This window comes from Gobio gobio (genome assembly GCF_949357685.1).
Source record: "Gobio gobio genome assembly, chromosome: 23".
NCBI classification, from domain to species: Eukaryota; Metazoa; Chordata; class Actinopteri; order Cypriniformes; family Gobionidae; genus Gobio; species Gobio gobio.
In genome coordinates this window covers 36606348-36612347 of record NC_137119.1, presented here as the reverse complement: position 1 = coordinate 36612347, position 6000 = coordinate 36606348, and the positions used below count along the sequence as shown (strand labels likewise).

At 38.3% G+C, this 6000-nt stretch overlaps 1 protein-coding gene across 3 annotated transcripts in view; it reads left to right on the top strand.

Moving 5' to 3' along the window:
• agap3 (ArfGAP with GTPase domain, ankyrin repeat and PH domain 3) overlaps positions 1 to 6000 on the top strand; it is a gene marked incomplete at its 5' end in the record, with an annotated part of 270237 nt that overhangs the window by 250677 nt on the left and 13560 nt on the right. The window lies entirely within an intron of this gene.

The following is a 6000-nucleotide window of genomic DNA, read 5'->3' as shown; positions in this document are numbered from 1 at the left end:
CACATCTCAGATTTCCTGAGTCGCAGTTTCAGCGCTTGTTTTTTTGGTTCATGTTGGTCATTCACTCATTGGTATGAATGGGTCATTTGAACGGTCAATTATATATGTATCATCAAAATGTCGTTTGACATCAGTGAGATGAGTAATCAGGCTCATTTTACCGTCGTGCAGTCAGGCAGGATTGATTTAACTCTCATCACGGAGGTGAAAACTAACATCCGAGTGAGGGTGACAAGTCTCAGTGTTCTCCGAGCTCATTTACAGCCCTGATGACTAATTTAAACCCCATAACACAAGCCATGCGCAGCTGTAATGGACTCTGGATTACTTGTGTACACACTTTCCCATGAGCTAAACACAAATACTCATGTGTGAAAAAAGTCTTACTGTGGGATCAGGATGAAAGGGAGCCAAATTTCCCTCCACAGTGTCTTAATGAAATAAGCTTATTTTTACTATTATTAGCTGGGTTGTATTGCTACTTGTAATAGAACCGACAAGTTGATTTGGCGATTCTAGTTCGCTGTAAAGTTTGACATATTAAGATTGTATTTAACTTTTTTGTGTGTTCATGCTGTCCAATCACTCACAATAGTTTAAAATCAGTTTTATTTAAATGTTTTTTTTTGTATTGTTTAAACACTCATACAATTTAAAAATCATAGAGATTTCCATGTATTTAAAAAAAATTTATTCTGCTTTAGTACTTATAATAATTATTCATTATAAAGAATCATAGATTTTATTTAAATTTATTTTTAGCACTTTTTTATTTATTTATTTATTCTGTTTAAGCACTCAAAGATTAAAATGACAAAGATTTATTAAAATTATTTTAAGTTTATTTAATTGATGCTGTCGAAGAAAGTTAAAAGTTGTTGTTTTTTGTTTAACTTATTAGTGTAGTGTTTTGCTTATTAATATTTAGTATTTATTTTCCTTTTTTGTTCTGTTTTATTACAGTAGGGCTGTTTTGTGAACCAAGTTGGCTAAAGTCAGTTAAATTTGTCCTCTTTTTTTCTTTGAGATGACTGTCAGATTTCTCTGAATTCACCTTATATTTGAGCATAAAATCTCAAGCATTATTATATTTTCTCCCTCTGTGATGTTAAAAAGGGCAATTTTCATTTTCCCTAAAACTGAACCCAGATTTGACACTCAATGCGTCTCACCTGCTGATGTGTTTCCAGCCGTTTTAATTATAAATATTGTTTTAATTATTGAGCAGCGTCAATCGATCATGGAGCTCTGTAGGTAATCTGTTAACCAGATTGATAGATTTATGATAGATTTACACAGTTTTGTCATGAATTCTTGTGTGGCCATCAATCTTGCTGGTTGGCGCTGCAGAGGTTGGCTCATCCGAGGCTGTTTGGGCTTAAATTAGAAATTGGCAGTTGTGTGTGTTTTCGTGTCGACTCTAATTGCCTGGCACCCGTGTGCCACAAGACTGAGAGAATTCTTTCAGTTGTTGGTGAGACGGGACGCTGACGATTCACACACGTGGATGTCTTTGATTTGAATCGCTTATGTCATATTATTGCTTTTATAGATCAATTTAAAATGTATTATGATGTGGGGTTCATCAACAATTTCATGAAATGCTAAATATACGTCTATACTTGTATCTGTATCAGGGTTGTTATAACTAAAAGCATGAACATTTCTTAATTACTTTAACTTAATGTACTAAAATAACTAAAACTGAATAAAAAATGTATTAAAAAATAATTTTTTTAATGACACACAAAACAAAATAACTAAAAAGAAAATGAAAATACAATATATATATATATATATATATATATATATATATATATATATATATATATATATATATATATATATTATAAAAAAAACTAATAGTATATCAGTTATAATAAAGTGTGTGTGTGTGTGTGTGTGTGTGTGTGTGTGTGTGTGTGTGTGTGTGTGTGTGTGTGTGTGTGTGTGTGTGTGTGTGTGTGTGTGTGTGTGTGTGTGTGTGTGTGTGTGTGTGTGTGTCTGTCCCTCCATCTCTAAACGCTTTATTTTTCTCTCTTTTATTTTCCTCTCTTTTGCTCTTTTGAGGCTGGACTGAAAGAGATAGTGATTGTGTGCCTCACGGTTTCTCAAACACACACACACACACACACAGACGATGCCCTTCGGCCAGAGCAGGTAATAGCTCTGATGATCCTCCAGTTTGTTTCAGAAATAATTTGCCGTTGCGTCTTCGCCACAGGGCAGTGGCACTAATACAAATGAATCACTTCACTAACCTCTTTCCCCCTCTTACACACCGTCAATCCTTCCTCTCTTTCCCACCTGTCCTCTCTTCTACCTTCTCATCGTATTTTCATCCTTTGCTTTCCGTTACTGTTTTTTGGCCTACGTTATGCAGTGGATGGGGATGATCTTCATGATGACAGCTCAAGCCGTTTAATGTTATATGTGTTTGAAAAGAACAAAAAAAAATGAAGAAATCTTTCTTCGCAGTATTTAAAAAAATACTGTACAGTTGAGCAATAGTGCAAATTACAGCATTTCTATCCTATCTATTTCTATTTGAATTCAGTTTCAGGAATCGACCGTAATTATAAATGCATCAGCACATACAGGCGTATGCCTTTTATGACTTAAAGTACTGGAATGATAAATGTTTGACATCATGAATTGCTTTTGCTGTGGCACATTTTCATTTTCCCTTCTAGCAATGAAAATACGGTTTGCTTTCTTGTGGCACATTTTTCAGAGTATTGTTTGTGCTATCATAGCCTGCTGCAGAAGATGTATTTTTGAAAAAGGCCATGCAAGTACCCCCCCACCCCCACCCCATAAATTGCTAATGATATTGATGAAAATCGACAAAGAAATGTTTTATTATCTATTAGTCTGGTCTCCATCGTGAACCTAAAATAGATAGTATTTGAGCTTCACAACACAGACCCAACGAATTCATAATGAACTAGATTGAATTGATATGTTAGCGATTATTATGAGTTTTTATTAGGGCTGCACAATATATCGAAATATCGCAAATGTACATATCGCGATATGCATATCGGAAGGGTACGGAATATCTGAATGATTTTAATATGCTACTTCAACATTGTGAAAAGTGTACGTTTTAGGTCGACGCATATAGCAGAGAATAGATTGGGCACACGACTGTTACTTATGTGACTTGCTTGACATTAAAAAGAGTTATTAAACGCAATAACTTGCAAAAAACAACTCCTTGCAGTCTCGCGCTGTCTGCTGTCTGACACGCACACCGAAATGTGCGCACAAGCCGTTCTTTTTTCCGTGTCTTGTTACACACTCAAACTGTCAAATACATATGTCAAAATGGCTGTCTTGATGACTATTCATGTAAACACAATCGGTTATGCTTTAAGTGAACGATATCAGTTGGGGAAAGAAATAGATTTGACATACTTAAAGCTACACTATGTAACTTTTCCGTCCACTAGAGGTCGCCTGTTCAAAACAAAGGCGTAGTTTGATGACGCCACGTTTGAGCGCAGAATCTCGGGACATGTGGTCTTCACCTCACAGCCGGTGGAACAGAGTCAGGACAGGACTCGGGCAGAAATCATGTTCATGGATGCGATTATTAACATTACTGTAGTCTGAAGCAGAGCAGGAGCGAGTGTTGTGGAGCTGAGCAAGGCCGCAGGAGCGATTGAAGAGCGGGACTGTTATTATGGCATAGTCACCGGCGGGACTTTTATTATGACACGGTTGCCGGCGGCACTTCCTCTTCTCCAGTGCTGAGTGTGAGGTAACGCAGCTCTGTTTATCGTATTAGATATATCTGAGTGTGTTGAAAAGGAAGTTATGACGTTCGCTCGGCGGCTGCTATGACACTTGTTCACACTGCAGTGAGAGTAAAGCGTTTCACTGAATAAAACCGGAGACCGAGGGTGACGCAGATATGACGCAATCGACAGGCGACTCCCTCACACGCATAGCTCACACGTCCCGGTTCCTTGGTTAAAATAGCAATTTTCTCACGATTTACAAATAGTTTAAAACATTTGGGATATTCTAAGTACTCAACTGAACAAAATATATAACACTGGCCTAGTGGTTTCTGGATGTTTTACTGCAAAAATCCTACATAGTTCACCTTTAAAGCAATATCGTATCGCATATTGAATATCGCATTATTTAAAGGGTTAGTTCACCCAAAAATGAAAATTCTGTCATTAATTACTTACCCTCATGTCGTTCGACACCCGTCAGACCTCCGTTCATCTTTGGAACAGAAATGAAGATATTTTAGTTGAAATCTGATGGCTCTGAAAGGCCTCCATTGGCACAATGGCACGGTTCACTCTCTCAAGACCCATAAAAGGCACTAAAGACGTTGTTACAAAGTCCATCTCACTACAGTGGTTCTAAAATAACTTTATGAATCGGCGATAATAGTTTTTGTGCGCAAAAAAACCCTAAATAACGACTTACATAGTGATGACGATTTCAAAACACGGCATCATGAAGCTTCGAAGCGTTATGAATCAGCGAGTCGATTCAGCGGTTTGAATCGCCAAATTTCAGCAGTTTGGCGGTTTGATACGCGATCCGAATCATCATTCGGATCACTGATTCATAACGCTTCGAAGCTTCATGATGCCGTGTTTTGAAATTGTCATCACTATGTAAGTCGTTATTTAGGGTTTTTTTGCGCACAAAAACTATTCTCGCCGATTCATAAAGTTATTTTAGAACCACTGTAGTGAGATGGACTTTGTAACGACGTCTTTAGTACCTTTTAAGGGTCTTGAGAGTGAACCGTGCCATTGAGCCAATGGAGGACTTTCAGAGTCATCAGATTTCAACTAAAATATCTTCATTTCTGTTCCGAAGATGAACGGAGGTCTTACGGGTGTCCAACGACATGAGGGTAAGTAATTAATGACAGAATTTTCATTTTTGGGTGAACTAATCCTTTAACAAGGATATCGCATATCGCATTTTTTTTCAATATCGCACAGCCCTAGTTTTTATTAAAACCAGTGGGGTCTGTTTTGCAAAATGGGGAATCCTAAACCGCAAGCGAGTGATTGAATGTCACTGTTGTTGGTACCGTACTGTACTGTACATGCATATGTTTGTTGGGCAAGATATAACCAGATAGACTCACATGGTGGAAACAAAGCTCTTTGTCTGCGAGTCTGTGTTGTGCCTGTTAAGTGTCTAGTACATGAAGCGTCATTCATAAAAGTGAACTACACACTGACACTGTCTCATTGCAAACACTCCCCCTCTGTTTCTTTCTCTCTTCCTGCCTCTCTCTCTTCTTTACAAACACTCCATCCCTGCTGGGAGGGCCGTTCGGCTCTGCCCTCCCCTCTGTTTGATGTGTCTTTTGAGAGTTTCAGGGGGTTGTTTTGTGTTTGTGTGTGCCGGCGAGGCCCTTCAGAAGTTCCCCTTCCTCTGAGCCCCACTTACCTCCATGAACCCATTCACTTCCTGGTCCTGCGCTCCGATTGGTCGTTTGGAGGAGAAGGCATTCACCTTCCTCCACGCCCTCGTCGTTTGTGTCTCAGATGGTCCACTTTCACTTGCATGTCCAATTGCTTTTTGGGCCTTCCTGGAGAGACGCCTCCCCTCGAGTGTGCGCTACATAGGGACCCTTCTCATAAATCCCTGTGTGCTGTTTAGTCTGGGTTGAGTAATTGCCCTGTTGTTTCTTCCTCCGTATTGGAGTGCATTCATGTGTTCCTGATTCTCTGGGCCAGCCTACAGGAATCATTTTCCCGTTTCTGTGATCATTAGGGTCAGGTGATGCTAGAAAAGCTCTTGTAAAAGCTTGACCTGATAGCTCACTCCAGCTGACCGCAAAGAACACGATATATGTTTAGGTTTTTAGGTGTGTGTAAAATAATTATATTATATTTGAATGTTTTTTGGTATATTTCAAAAGTATTTGTAATTAAATATATTTATATTAATTAGTTAAATTATTTTTTCTTCTCGTGTAGCTTTGGTTATTTTAGCAATATGTTAGTA